We start from the raw sequence: 16,580 nt of genomic DNA, 5'->3' as shown, positions 1-16,580 counted from the left end.
AACAAGATCTGGTGCCCTCTTCTGGAGTGTCTGAAGACAGCTACAGTGTACTTACATATAATAAATAAATAAATCTAAAAAAAAAAAAAAAAAAAGAAAGGGCTTTTTGTTTGTTTGTTTCTGAGACAGGGTCTTGCTATATGTTCAAGATTACCTCAAATTCAAAATTTTAGTAACTTGGCTAGGATGATAGTCATGTACAACACGTGTACAATAATCATTTGTAAAAGTGATATTTTCTTTCCCAGGGTGTAGTTACATAAGATTGGGAAGCTAAAGGCAAATATTGAAGGTTTCTAATTATGATATAAAGAAGAGAATGAAGAAAAAGAATGAAATACTACCAACCCAAAGGCACATGCCTCTCCTGCACATTGCTGAGTTCATGTAAAGTATGTGTGAGGGACATGCCTGTTAGAATTAGTAGTGTGAGGGGTGACCTTGATGAAATGACCTAGAAAAGGATCTGTGTTATAATTTATGGAATCAAGGTCTTAAAGAAAACTTTGAGGAAAAAGTTCAGAAGTAGAAATTATTTTGAAGAATGTTAAGATTCCATAGCACCTGAAAATGGCTTTATATGTAATATCATCTAGATGCCAAGTGTTAAGGGAGGCTACAGATGTTATTAAGCTTGTGACATAAATAAAATGGGGCCAAAAGGAGCTGATAAGTGGCAAATATATCACATCAAATCTAGGAAAATAACATCATGTGGAGGTCAACTTAATATTACAATTGAGATATGGTTTACAAATCACAAATCCCAGAGCTACTTTTAATTCCTTTCCTGTGATATCTTGGCTAACTTGAAATCCACACTGTAGCTCTGCCTAGCCTGAAGCTTATGACAATCCTCTTTTTCCAACCTTCTGTGAACCTGGCTTAGAGGTAAGAAACATTGTTACCTATCTTCAGTCTTTCCTAATGTCCTGAGATTCAATGTTCAGGTGTGGAGAAAGCAACTAAATAATCTAAGCTTTAGAAATTAACAAAGGAAATGTCCAGTGTGCTCACTGGTATCCCATTATCAAAATATGGTGGCCTTAATTATATGGTATTTTGAATAAAATTGAGTTAATTCTTAAAGTGTTGCTTCTGGTTAAATCTAATATATGTTAATCCTATAGAGATAATCTTATTAGTATAGTTCATATTAAGAATATATATCTCATTTTGGATTTAATTTCAAAGCTAAGTTTCAAGTATCATAAATAAAAGTGAATAAACAGAAGATATAGCATAAAATACTCTTTAATGTATATGCACCTGGTTTTCTCTCTTTAGAGTGTGTTACATTTATATACAGCTTAGTAATCAGAAATTCATTGCTTTTTGCTATTTCACAGTGAATTTATAGGAATGATTTCTTTCTCCTATGGTTTTCAGAAAAGCATTAACTTCTTGCAGACTGGTACTCAGTAATATAAAAAGCCAAATCACCCTCAGTTAAATTTCCAGGAGAGGTAATCCTCCCTCGTTTGTTTGACTATCAAATTGGAAAGGAAAAAATATATATATATACAATAACCTAACAGCTTGAAGATTAAGAGTAATGAAAATTGTCAGACACTGCATAAAATGACAAATGTTGGTTTTCGAACGTTTGGTTCTCATTAGCTTTATATAAATTATGTGCGACAAATGGCAACACTTGACATGTTTACCACTATTATTTGGGTACTTCCATGTCTCCTCATTCTGACATATTTTGTGTACTTTATGGGAGGCAAAAGAGGCTTCATGTACTCAGTAAGTTTTCCAATGTTAAATGCTGTGTTTTCAGTGCTAGAGACATCGTTTAGTAGTTAAAACCACTTACTGCCCGTGCAGAGCATCTGAGTTGCCTTTGAAGCATCCATGTGGTGAGTCTTATAATCACATACAATTCCAGCTCCAAGGAACATGATGTCTTCATCTTTCCACAGTAGGCACAGACATTGCATACAGAGAAATATATACGTAATTAAAAATAAAAAAATAAATCTTTAAAAACTTTGTTTTTATTGTTCTTTTAAAACTAAGATGTTTTATAATAACTGCATCTGAAGCATGGATGGAAAATATTAAAATCTCATTTCTTCAAAAATTTAAGAGTTGGCCCTACTTAAAACATAAGCATAGTGCTAAATCATGCCCTAAGGGCATGAGAGCTAAAAAGCTGGCCTGCTTCTCACCAGGTTCATCACTTCACAGCATAAACCCCACTCCTTGCTTGGACAGCACAGTAAAGCTGGCCCTACTGGCATAGGTTCAAGAAAATTAGTCCCACCCCTTCTTTGCCTGGTACAGAAGAGCTGGCCCTTCCCCATGCCCGGAGCAGCAAGGTTGCACTGGACCTGATGGAATAAGGTATGGAAGAGCTGATCTGCTCTTATATTCCAGTCAGAAGGATTAAAGGTGTGTGTTAAGGCAGGTCACACTCATGGTTAGATACGGAATGCATGATCACCCCTCAGGCTAGGTCAAGGAAGATGTATAGAGCTTAGGGTTTTGTCTTGGGTTACTTTTTCCTTCTCTATAGTATACATTTTACTGGTTTTGCCAGTAATATACTCAAATACAACCAGTCCAAATAAAGGTTATTTCAGTCTTAATCCAATTCCTGTCTAAAGCCACATAAAAGTCCATCAGGCTCAGCAATCTACAATGAGTACTTTCTCTTTCCCTTAATCTGAATTCTGTATGAAAGCCACCCTAAGTGAGAGACCTTCTGAGTCATTCATATCTTTATTTCTTCATGCTCTAGACCACAGTATGCTGTATATTCAGTAACTGAAATGTACCACTTTCTTGAATCTGAAAACCAAAACCATTGTTCATAACTTTTTTTCATTTTTGAGGACTATGGTATAGAGATAGCACCACCTGCTAATACAATTTTCATTCAACTATCTATGATTTCCAGGTATGCCTTTGCAATACATTCAGATATCTTTGTTACAACTCTTTAACTGTTATTTATTGTTCCCTCATGTGCTTCTCTGTAGCTATGAAACACTCAATGCTTTATAATTATTCAATGAAACCTTTGTACAGATGGTGGGCAGGATCTCAGCAGGACTATCATTATCTATTCAAATAAGTGCCAGTTGGTTCCGACAGCTCTTAGAATGCAAAAGGCCTCATTTCCTCTATAAATTATTTCATCAAACAGGTCTTGTTGGGTGCAGTCACAATCGATGGAAGAAGATGTCCTCTTTTCTCCTTAGTAATCCAGGCACTTTCCATGAAGCATCTTGCTCCCTCGTTGTGTGTGTTGCTACCACTATATGGCTAACTCAGATCTTCCCATCACTGATGCTCTCAGTGTGGCTGGCTTGTACTGCTTTGCCTAGCTAAGGCCTATTGGATTGGATGTTTGTCTTGGATGCTGTGGGAACTAGTAGTATGTCTATATATTCTGTGGTCCATATCTGTCTGCCAAAAGGTTCCCTGGTTGTGTGTACAATTTTCATACCAATGTTTCTTATAAGAGTGAAATAAACACAATTTACATGTATGTGGAGTGGGGTTATCCAGCTCTTAGAATTTAAGTTTTTCTATCTGCATTATTTTTAACATATATGTCTTACATGAACAGCTCCATAGGTTTTAAAGTTCAAGAAAAATTCACTTGCACAATATGTAGCATTTTGCTAACTTACTTTTTCCATAAAATATCATACTGTACACCAATACTTCCACATTTGACTTTTAATATCCTATACTCATGGTCTCAAGCATGATTTAGTGGCCTTATTATTTAATAACTCTATTTTTTCATGATAATTAACTAATTCCATCCACTCCACATCGATATGAGTCAAAATGGGCAGGAATACTTTGATTGCTTATTTAAAAGCTTTTAGTGACTTACAAAGTTCAGATGTTAAATACTTCCGAATTATCATAGTTTCTGGTAACTGGGCTTCTTTAATGCCATTGTCACCACAGTGATCCAGCCATTTTTATGTCTCTCAAGTAAAGATTCTTCCTGAAGTCTACTTTTCATCAATCATGTATTTTTCTGAGACTGAGAGTCTTTGTCTATTTTTTCCCATGCTTGCAGAGTTTCTGTAACTCAAAATGGGCTTGTTAAAACAGTCTTAACTTTGAGTTACATCGTCTTTTATGCCAACTATAAGAAATGATAAGGTAACAGCTTATCCCATTCTCCATTCTTATTCTACTCTTCTTGGTAAATAAGAATCTAGCTTAGGAGGTAGCATTTGCATGTCCTTCCCAATTGTAATTACTCCCTTATGCACATTCTTTCTGGAAAGATAGCTGAACTTTAGGTGCATGTCTTATTGCCTACAACAAAGCCTACACATGCTGCCTCATGCTGATTGTGTGCCATATCCAATATGCTATGACTAAAGAGACTAATATGTTCTCTTGACCTATAATGAATGTAGGGAACATTTACCTACTTTTGAGTGGACCAAATTTATCAACAAGGCATGAGACTTCATACCAAGTACTAAAGATGGCTTATCTGGATTACTCCAATCGCTACATTCAGAGGGCTTTGTCTTGTTTGCATGTTATATTATCCATAATAGAGAGTATGCAACCACCTCTACCACAAAGGTTAAAACAACTCCATATGACATGGTGAGAGTTAGCAATATCAGGATTACCCATTCTTATAATTGCATGTCTCAGTATTCATTCAAGGGACATGTTACCAAATCTTCTCAATGCATTTAATTTATGTACTTGTTTAGGTGCCTCTCATCACCCAAAGAGAGACCACTGCTATTTTATTAAATGGAGATGATGTAGCTATTAAATTCTCCCTAAGTATTTGTTTATAGTCATCTATACAACTTCTGTTTATAGTGATTTTTTTAAAGCTATAATCTTCAAAAATTACAAAATAGTTTAAATAAACATCAGAGTATATTGTAGCATATGTGAGAGAGATAAATTTGATGAGTATTGCTAGAATACAGTGGAAGAAAGATAGATGAACGTGTTCATGTTTTTCCACTAATGTATAATTTATTAAATAACAACAATAATAATAAATAAATGTTAATGCAACATATAATGACTTTAAGAACAAAAATTTGACATACAGTTTCACTTACCTTGATATCACTAAAACATGGAAAATACTCCTTTTATTATAATTTTAATTTTTAGTATTAACTCTTAAACCACATCATGTAGTAAATGTATCTATCATGTACCTATTTATCATCTACCTTGCCATTAACATCCATATGTAGGATAGTGACTTTGTTAGGATTTCCATTAGTTGAAGAGACACCATTACCAAGACAACTTTTATAAAGGACAACATTTAATTGAGGCTGGTTTAGAGGTTCTGAGGTTCAGTCTATTACCATCATGTGTTATAGCATGGCAGTGTCTAGGCAGGCATGGTAGTAGAGGAGCTGAAAGTTCTACATTTTGTTTTGTCTGTAGCCAGGTAATACTGGCAGCCAGTGAGGCATCAGGGAAGGCTGCTAAAGCTTTTCCTCTTTTGAGCTAGATATGAGGTTGGAAGACTGCATCTGGGAGAAAAGAAAGAGAGAAGAATGTCTACAAGCAGTCTACCTTGTTTTCTTGGAGTATAGCCTATAGGCTAGCAGGGGCAAGGTGTTAGAGTTGGTGGCTGGGAAAAAGAAAGCAGTGGATGAAGGGAGGGAAGAAAGAGAGGATCTATGTGTGGGATGGTAAGTGGTAGCAAGCAAGAATTACTGCCAAGTGCTACTGAGGATGAGTTTGGGGATATGATCTGGGCAGACAGAAAAAGAAAAGGGTAGCCTACCTCATTTTCTTATTACAACATTTTAAAACAATATATTGCTTATGGTTAGAAAACCTTAATGAAATTGTGCTGGAAAACTTAATATTCACCAGACAAGAGACTTTGACTAGTATCTGGGGTGATGGGCTTCCTTTTCCATAATGGTGATGGGCTCCATGTCTCCATAATTTTTTTCTTTCTACCCTCCCTCAATGTGACTTTACTACATTTTTAATATTTACAAATGCATGTTTTATCAAATCATAAAAGCCATTGAAATATATGGTATTCTGTATAGCTAGCTTTTCTTTCAAACCTCTACTAATTAAAGTAAATGATTAAAAAGTGATTGCCATATAAATATAACACAGAGACTTTATTAGAGGCAGCAGTGTCATTAGAATCATTGATTAGAAAACAAAACTGTTCACACATCCAATATTTACCTAAAACTTATGCTTACACACTGTGCTGGATAGTTTTATGTCAACTTGACATGAACTAATTCATCTGAGAGGAGGGAGCATCAATTAGGAAAAGGCCTGTCTAAGACAGGACTGTAGTCAAGCTTGTAGGTTATTTTTTTAATTAGTAATTGATAGGGAATACCCTGACCACTGTGGATGGTGCCAATCCCAGTGCTGCTTGGACTGGGTTCTATATGAAAATGGGCTGAACAAGTCACTTCCATATAGAGAAGCAAACCTGTAAGCATCACTCCTCCATGGCATCTGCATCAACTCTTGTCTCCAGGATCTTGTACTGTTTAGGGTTTCTTCCCTAACTTTCTTCAATGATGAAGTGGAAATGTATGGCAAATAAACAAACCATGTTCTCTTCTACCTGCTTTTAGTCATGGTGTATCTTTACAGCAATAGAACAATAAATAAAATAGAATTTGTTATATGGACTAGAGTACGTAGGTTATTGACCTAACCATGTTGCTTTTAGTAAGGATATGAAATACTTTAAGACTTTGGACTCGAAAAGTGGTTGAGTTCTCTATGTGGAAATTAATGAGCCATCCTAGGAGAAGCACAAAGGACAACAGTGCTAATAGATATGTGAATAGTAGAGGCCCAGCTCAAGAAGTTTTAGAGGAGAAGAATATTAGCAGCTGGGGTAAAGCCATATTTTGGCAAAGAATATGGCTGCTTTTTACCCTTGTTCTAAAAAATTACGGGAGCTAAATGGAAGAGTTTTACATTAATGCCATTGGCAGAGTAGTTTTCAGGATAGTCTCCTTTTGAATGTGTGACATTTTTACATGTTTATTAGTGTTCACTCTTATGTAGATTTACAATGAAAAGGAAAAAAAGAAACAAGAAAAAGTAACATACAAATTGTACAGTTTGGGGGAGAAAAGAGCACAAAGAAATGCAAAATTGTAACCACTTCATGAGTTCAAAAAGATAAAAATGTTTCTTAAAAGACATAATGCAAAATAGAATAAAGAGATTAAGTGGTACTTTCAGGGCAAGCTAGTAACTTGAAAAAAGAAATGATTGGGAAGGCTTAAGCAAGAAAGGAAACTATGAACAAGATAAAGCTTATGTAAATGCAATTCATTCCAGAGAGGGCCTAGGTTAATCAACAGCAAAACAGCAAATCATGGCAGCTTTGGGCATGTGATTCTGGCTTGAGAGTCAAAAACACTGAAAAAAAAGTTTATTCTATATTCTGCATTATAACAGTTAATTACTGAGGCTAGGTAACTGGAAGGGCAGTCCCTGTATGGAGGACTAGCGAGTTTACTGAGTAAAGCTATAAAAGTAAAGCTGACGTTCCCCTGTACTGAGGCATACATATAAAGTTTGCAAGACCAATGGGCCTCTCTTTCCAGTGATGGCCGACTAGGCCATCTTCTGATACAGATGCAGCTAGTGACATGAGCTCCTGGGGGTACTGGTTAGTTCATATTGTTGTTCCCCCTATAGGGTTGCAGACCCCTTTAGCTCCTTGGGTACTTTCTCTAGCTCCTCCATTGGGGGCCCTGTGATCCATCCAATAGCTGACTGTCAGTATAGGGGGACACCAGGACCAAGAAGTGGGAGTGAGTGGGTAGGGGAGTGGGAGGGGAGGGTATGGGGGACTTTTGGGATAGAATTGGAAATGTAAATGAAGAAAATGCCTAATAAAAAAAAGTAAAGCTGAGATTCTGTTGAAGATCCCAAGATGTTGCAGATAACATAGTCATGGGATACCTGCCAAGAAGAGCTTCTAAGAGAGTTTTGAAAAGAGCCCAAGAGAGAGATGTGTGTTGCATTCAAACAAAGCTAGAAAGAGTAGAAGAACTAAAAATTGGAGATTCAGAATTTGGCATTTTCCCTGTTCATTTTCAGTCTTGCTTTGGTCTAGCATTTCTTTACTGTGATCAATTTTCTACATTTTAGAATGGTATTACATATTATATGCCATTGTAAATTGGAAGTATGTGATCTGCTTTTTAATTTTGATTTTTTTGGATTTAGATTTTTATTAGATATTTTCTTTATTTACATTTCAAATGCTATCCTCTTTACTAGTTTTGCCTCAGAAAACTCCTTATCCCTTACCCCCTTTCCCTGTTCACCAACATACCCACTTCCACTTCCTGGCCCTGGCAGTCCCCTATACGGAGGCTTACAACCTTCACAGGACCAAGGACCTCTCCTCCCATTGATAGCTGACTAGGCTATCCTCTGCTACATATGTAGCTGAATCCATGAGTCCCACCATGTGTACTCTTTGGTTGGTGGTTTAGTCCCAGGGAGCTCTGGAGATACTGGTTAGTTCAGATTATTCTTCCTCCTATCTGGCTGCAAACCCCTTCAGCTCCTTGGGTCCTTTCTCTAGCTCCTTCATTCGGGACCCTATGCTGTGTCCAATGGATGGCTGTGAGCATCAACTTCTGTGTTTGTCTGGCACTGGCAGAGCCTCTCCAGAGACTATAGTAGGCTCCTGTCAGGAAGTTCTTGTTGAATTTTTATTTTAAAGGGGTTTCAGATAAGACATTGCCATGACCCTCAGAAGTGACTTTGGACTTTTAACAGTTTTGAGACTGAAAGACTATGGGGATGTTTCCAGTTGGACTAAATGCACTATTGCATGGCTATAAAATATGTTTTCAGTAGAAGAGTAACTTAGTGATGGGGCCAAAGAATGACACAAAATCACACTTTGCAATAGACATTGCCACAACAGATTTATTTGGGAGGAGGAATGAAAAAGGCTAACTCTGAGTAGGGATAAAAGACAGAGACAGAGACAGGGGTGGGGGCCTGTGATGGCATAGACTTTATAGGGGGTATGGAGAATACACACAGGGAAAATACATGTTAGTGGTGATAGTGAAAAATGTGTCAATTTAGTCTCTATTGACGATAACAATGGAACGCAGGGTTGGGGAGAGAGAGCACCAAGTTCTGGAATATGGTTGTTTCTTAGTTCATTAACTGCTACAAGCTCATAGGAAATTGGATATGATGGCTTGAATAGATGAATCCCATTGCTCCATTTATATTTGAAAGCCTAATAATAGGGAGTCAAACAATTTGAGAAAAAATGGAAGATGTGGCCTTCTTGTAGTATGTGGAAGTTTGTTGTTGTAAGTGTGTCATTTGTGGTAGGCTTTGAGATTACAAAAGCTCACATGAAGTCCAGGTTCTCATTCTTTGCCTTCCTGCATTCATATCAAGATGTAAAGCTCTTACCTGTTTTTTTTTTCCATAACTGTGTCTGTCTTCTTCCAACCATGATGATCCTAGACTAACCTTCTAAAACTGTAAGCAAGCCCTGATTACACTTTTTAAAATAACATTATTTATTTAGCTGAACAGTTTTTCATTATTAAAAATCAGAACATATTGTGAATCAAAAATAAAACCTTAAGAGAAAACTGGTTTTAAAATTGAGCTGGGAAACAAAATGTCATTTCTCCTTTAATAAGTTTATCAATTGTGTGAACATGTTTGAGTGAGGGCAAAGTACACAAAGTGTTTTTCCTGAGTTTTCTGACATCATGTACTTTATGTTGTTTTTATGTAACAATATAAAGGCTTTTCCTCACACTCAGTTCATTTTCAATGCAACCACATGGTTTAAGGCATCACTCCATTGTACTTTTAAAGAATTAGCAAGTATTCTCCATCTTAGCTATTGATCTATTAAATATAAGTGTAATTGAATAAACTTGAAAATATTTTGTGTTTAGTTTACTGTTGAGTTGGTTTCAATTCTTTTTTAACAACACTTAAGTATCATTTTAAATTTGTTATATTTCTTCTCTTTATTTAATACTTTTTTACACTCCAGATTTTATTTCCCACTAGGTCCACTGTCTATCTGTTCCACATTCCATATCTCCTGCCCTAGCCCCACTCTCCACGACAATGTTCCTATCCCCCCACCCTCCACCCTACCAGACCTTTAACTCTCTGAGGCCTCCAGTCTCTTGAGGTTTAGGTCTTTTAATAAAACTCATGCCACTCATGCCATTTCTTTACCTAAATAGAACAATGACTAAGACACTACCTTTGCTATCTTTTACTCAGCGTGTAATAGCATTAATAAGAGTCTTGTCAGGAAGCCTATCCATTATCTCTCTCTTGAACTTACATTCCCTCTTCTCCCTACCTAAATTATATCTCGAATTCCCTTAAAGAGAGCTAAATGTTCTAATTTCTTCTATCACAACTTTCTTAACTGAACAAGGTAAATAGGTGAATTCAAAAGTAATTTAATAACCTGTGTGAAGTTTAATAGGTATGTTCACCCACCAGCTATGGAATTCATCAAAGAGTTATAAAAGCTGACATTGTTGACCAGGTGACACAACCATAGCAGCAAATGAAGTGACTGATACATTTTCAAGTTCGCCATGTGAAGAAAATGTGAAGTACCATATCAACACTTTTCTAGGTACAGACTCGTCAGATCACACTCAACAACTCACCAAAATGACTCTTGGAAAAGTGTTAGAGAAACCCAATTTGTCAGTTTGGTGGTGTTTTGCTGACATGCATAGTTTTAAGTTTTATAGAGTTCATCCCGATAAAGGTAATGATACAATTATTAAATTCCCCCTATCCTAGTTCATTTTAACTGGTATTATATAACCTCTAAGTTTCTATTTGTTAACCACAAATATATGCTCTGAGTGATACAGCTGGGTTCTAGGACAGAGCATAAAATGTTACGTGACCTGACACCATTAGTGTATACCAACATATTTTTTTTTTATCCAGTCTACTGGGTTGTCAGATGAAAGACTTTGAGTTAAAGCCCCATTAAAAAAGAGCTTGGTAACAACATTAGCTGAGAGAAATGTTCAGATGCTGTGATCTGCCCTAAGACAGCTGTGTTCATTTTGAACAGGGAAAATGTGTTCTCTGTAGGATGAGCCAGACACAAGCTAGGACGAGTTCTTCCAGCAGAGTCAGAAGACTTGGCTTAAGGACAGACTTAATGTACAAAGAAGCTCGTGTGCTGATCAGAGATGGAACTCATTTGCCAACTCATTCCTCAATAGTGTAATATAGTTTCAGAAGAAGCATCACTTTGGTTTGGAATGGAACTAAAGTTTTACTGTTTGCTGTGTTTTCTAACCATGAAGCCAACAACCCCTTTTCACACTGTCTCACTCAGTAAGGCTTCTCCTGGCTCCCATGGGGAATAAGCAAAATTCAACAAATATATTTCTGAATGTGATGGCTCATAAGCTATGCAATTTTTAGCACTTGTGATCTATTGTTTTGTTCTTACTGATAATAAGTTGCATCAACAAATAAATGAAAGAATGAATAAATGTCTGACTGAGTGAGTAAAGAAGTAAAGAAGTGAAGGCTTTTAGAATGCCTTGACACTGCTGTGCTTTTGTTCTTTTAGAATACTTTGACACTGCTGTTCTTTTGACCTAAATTTCAATGATATGAGATCTGTAATCTCTGATGGCAATTAATGGCCTTCTTCCAAAGGCATACTCATATAGAAATGGTTAAATTTCTATAGTCTAGCTAATATTTATAGTGTGTATTGTCTTATTCTGTGATGTTAAAGTATAATCCATTCCTTCTATTATTGACTGCATCCTTATTTTATACAGAATTTTAACAATATTTTCTTTTCTGTCCCCACAACAACACCATACATATCCTATATCACTCCATTTGTGTTGTCCTCAGTGCTATAGACACATGAGTTTCTCTGGTCAGAGATCAGGAATAATTTGCCATTGTATTCCTACCAAAAAGCATCTTGATTGTGACATGAGAGTTGCTTGGTACAGTTCCTGTTGACTGAAACTTATAAAGAAGTCTAAGCATCCATGCATAATTGTTTAATTATGAACTTGCATTTCAGCATGGAATATCTCTCCCTCTCTTTGACAGGATGAATGGGCAGCACCACTTAATTAAACAGGATTAATTTATTACTATGCATGCTCTGGAGAGAATTAGCCACAGGTTGAGACCCAGGTGCAGGGCAATGGCTTGGCAGATTTCCTCCTTTCTGTGAGTGAGCCTATCACCCTTGTCCAAAAATGGAAGCTCATAAATTATAACAATAGCGACAGTTATGTCTGGTCACGACTAGGCATGTCATAAGCTGTTATGCCATAGTATTATTGAAGAAAGAACTCCATAGTTTTCATATCTATGACATATGAATCCATAGAGTCTTTGTTTTTCTTAAATCAGAACTATACCTTACTGTAGAAGGAAATATTAAATGAGAGAGTACAAAATAAAAAGTAGCATTAAAATAGCTCCCTCACTAACCCTGACTACAACTGCCACCTGAACATTCATTTGATTTTTCTCTTGAGAATTAAATTAGAATCAAAGACATGGAAGTTTGAAAAGAATGTTAAAGATTACAGTTTTGAAATATAGAGAGGATGAGTCATTTTTTTCACATTATACAATATCGAGGGGAGAAATTCAAATATAAATGAACAAGAATGCATTTTTAAAAGAAATATCAGCCGGGCATTGGCAGCACATGCCTTTAATCCCAGCACTTGGGAGGCAGAGGCAGGCAGATTTCTGAGTTTGAGGCCAACCTGGTCTATTGGTCTACAGAGTGAGTTCCAGGACAGCCAGCGCTACACAGAGAAACCCTGTTTTGAAAAAAAAAAAAAAAACAACAAGACTTAGACTGAGGCAAAAGCATGAATATGAGACAGAAGCAACATGTCTTGATTTCTCTCAGTCATGACCTTGAGTTTCTGACATAACTCCTTTCTATAGCACGAATGTATCAGTTATCTATTAAATCAAGCAGAACTTTTATTTTTCTGTAGAAAGAAATGTGATTTGAGAGTTTCCAAAGCAAAATCTATCGTTAAAAGGTTTTCCTCACTCATCCTAATTATACTGTCATCTTAAGGTTCAACTTGCATTAGGAAACAGAACGTACATGCAAACAATACGGAATCAGATGATGATCTGAGGCATCATGGATCCTTTCTATCTAGAATCAAACTACAAAACAAAGACATGATCCAATTTTGGCATATTTTGTTAAGTGGCAGGATTATTCCTTTCATATGTAAGCATATGTCAGTGGTCAGTGTGGAATGTATGAACAGTTATGCTTTCAACACAGGGATTCTTATAAAGCTGCTACCACCAAGAATGGCCTCATGGTAGTTTATACAGCCAGAGCTTCTTAATCATTTTCTGTAATGAGCAGAAGTTTAGCAGAAAAACTTGGTATAAGAATCATCTCAGTTTTTTTAGTGTCTTTTATGATGTAATCAAAGATATATTTATACAAATTACAAAGAAATTTTGTTTTGACACCATTTACATGCAAAGGTTATGTAACCTTTATAACTCCAGACATGGTGTTATTTCTGATACAGCCAAGATAAATAATAAATTAATATAAACATACATTGTTTCATATGATAGAATACTGTACATCAGAAGTACTCCTCTCTATGAGGTGATATAAGAAGAGAGCATAAGCTAATATATATCTTCTCCTATGGAGACACATAGATTACAAAATAACCTTAGTGTAGTATATAAGGAGAGAAATAAGGAGACATGGAAGGAAAAAGAATTTCACCACCTCCCAGAGTTTGCTCAAAGCCTATTGTCCAATGAATATTAAGCATTTCAGCATGATTTATTTTAGGGTTGGGACCCAAAGATAATACATCTCTAAAATGTTAAAATAGCAATAAACCAGGCTTATGAACTAAACATGTAACCTTGGTTAAACCTTCTTTCCTCTGAGAATCTCACAAGTGAGGCTACTAACCATTTTTATAGTAAAGATATACTACATTTCTCTTTCATGCAACTTATAACTTTATGTTATTTTGAAGATGTGGCTGTGTTCTTCTTGCTCCTAGTTTTTCCATCACATGTAAAATATTAGTTTACAGACTATGTATTGTCCCAATTCCTTCAATTTGTAGATAGTTTTGAACTCCAGTTTAAGGATATAGGATGACTCTGGATACAATTTTTGGCTCTTCAACTATTTGTTCTAACAAGACTGAACTCAACAAAACAATGCTATCATTATAGGCTTAGACTTTTTAAAACTTAGTTTACTCAGGGTTCTTAAATACTTCAACCTCCATTCTAGCCAGAGGTAGAGGAGAAAGAAGTTTAATAGAAAAGGGGGGTTGTGGACCTCTTTAGGAGTAGTTCCTTGGACTAATTTCACTCTTCATTGTCAAGATACCAGCAGTCCAGATCAATAGCAAACACCAAACATGAATCAGCTATGGCAGCTTGATACAATAGAAACTGCAAGGCTCTACTAAATCAGCAAGAGTCAAAGAAGTGGCCAGAATCAGCGGGTCTTTGGTGTCTTTCTCTCTATGAAGTCAGGACCACCAGAGACCAGCAAATACCAGCAAACACCAGCAGAGAAGTGAAGCTCTGCATGGAGCTGCAATGCAAGAGCATCCTTTCACTGTTTGCAACATTCCATTTATATTCTTTTAAATATCATGCACCCTCCCCCATGTGTCTGTTTTCTGAAAAACATCACATCCTCTCCCAAGGCAGCTTCCAGAAAGATATCAAGTGACACAACTGAGTTGTTAAAAGAAATGAGAAATTTCCACTTCAGCAGGTTAACTGACTCAGTTTAAGTTAGAGTTGCTATATGTGGTAATAGCCTATTCACACACACACACACACACACACACACACACANCACACACACACACACACACACACACACACACACAAACACACACACACACACACAAATACACCCACACACACACCCTTCAGTAGTTCCACTATGAAAACTAGGTGAGTAACACAGCATTTTATCAGACATAGACTTCTTACAAACACAGTGACTTCTATTGTTATTCGAAGGCTCTCTTCCAGAAATGGTGTTATTTCTGATATAACCAAGAGAAATGACAAAATAATACTAGGATACAATGTTTCTTATGACAGAGTAGTATACTTCTAAAACAAAACAAAACAAACAAACAAACAAACAAAAAACACCTCTCTGTGAGATGACAGAAGACAAGTGTAAGCTCATATATGTCCCCTCCTAGGAGGGTTACTTTTGGATAGGTAATCCCAAATTCTCTGGTATTCTTGAACCATCTCCTTTACCAACATCTGCTGCCTAGTATGTAGCATGTTGTCAAAAAGTTTCTAGTGTGTTAAACTAGCTCCTACCTAGCATGTTATTTATTAGTTACTAGAATGTTGTTACCAGTAATAAATAAATATCCAAAAGTTCAAGTAGTGGTAAAGCCAAGATAGATTTAAGTTCAAATTACAACAGAGTTTCAACTTAGTAACGGCAATTTCTAAAAGGAGAACAGAAAGATTAATTGTGACACATTCCACAAACCTATTCAAAATTACCCATTAAAATTTATAACAGGCTTTTCTTCTTATTTATGATAACTTTATTTTTTGTCCTCAGATGAATGATTAAATAGTTATTTACAGTTATTTTTATATTAAACAGTTTTGATAATACTTAATTTCACAGCATCTCCAAATTATGTTTGTTGGGTCTTAACATATGATATATAAGTGATAAGGAGATGGTCCAGAAATATGTTATTTTATTCCTAATACCTCTCACTGATTAATCCAGTGGCAGGTATGAGAAACTGTTCTTTAAAAATAATTACATGATTTCATCTGCTTTACTTGAAAAGATTTGTAATTTATTTTCTTTTTAAAAAGATATGTTGGTTATTTCTCCCATGGAAAATACTACAGAGAAGCAACTTTAAACAGCAAGAGCTTATTTTTACTCATACTTCTCATGGAAGAGATATCATGGTGGCAGAAGCTCAAAGCACCTGGTCATATCTTGTCTCCAGTTGGAAAGCAGAACAAGATGAAGGTTCTGCTGAATCTAAATTTTATCCTTTAATTAACTTAAGATCAATGCATGGAATGTCAACACCCGAAGTTGTGCTTTCTTGATTTAGTTAACCTAATGTATTTTCACCCTTACTGGGCATGCATCTCGGATTATTATCTATGTTATTCTAAACAATATGCAATTTATGATATTAGATACAGAAGTAGTGTTGTTTGCTTTTGTTGAAATAGGGCCACCCAAATTATTAGATAGACAAATTCTACTCGACTCAAAGAAGATATAGGAGAAGGAAGAGGAAGAGCAGGAGAAGAACTGCTAAGTATTTTATCTGAAAATACATATAAAAATAATGGAAAGTAATAGCTAGTAAAAAATTAAGATATTCAGTGGTTTTAGGAACATCTTTTCTCATTAATCTAGAAGAGAGAGAGAAAGAAAGAAAGAAAGAAAGAAAGAAAGAAAGAAAGAAAGAAAGAAAGAAAGGAAGGAAGGAAGGAAGGAAGGAAGGAAGGAAGGAAGG

Source organism: Mus caroli, chromosome 1 (assembly GCF_900094665.2).
Source record: "Mus caroli chromosome 1, CAROLI_EIJ_v1.1, whole genome shotgun sequence".
Classification (NCBI taxonomy): Eukaryota; Metazoa; Chordata; class Mammalia; order Rodentia; family Muridae; genus Mus; species Mus caroli.
Note: the sequence above shows the minus strand (reverse complement) of the source record.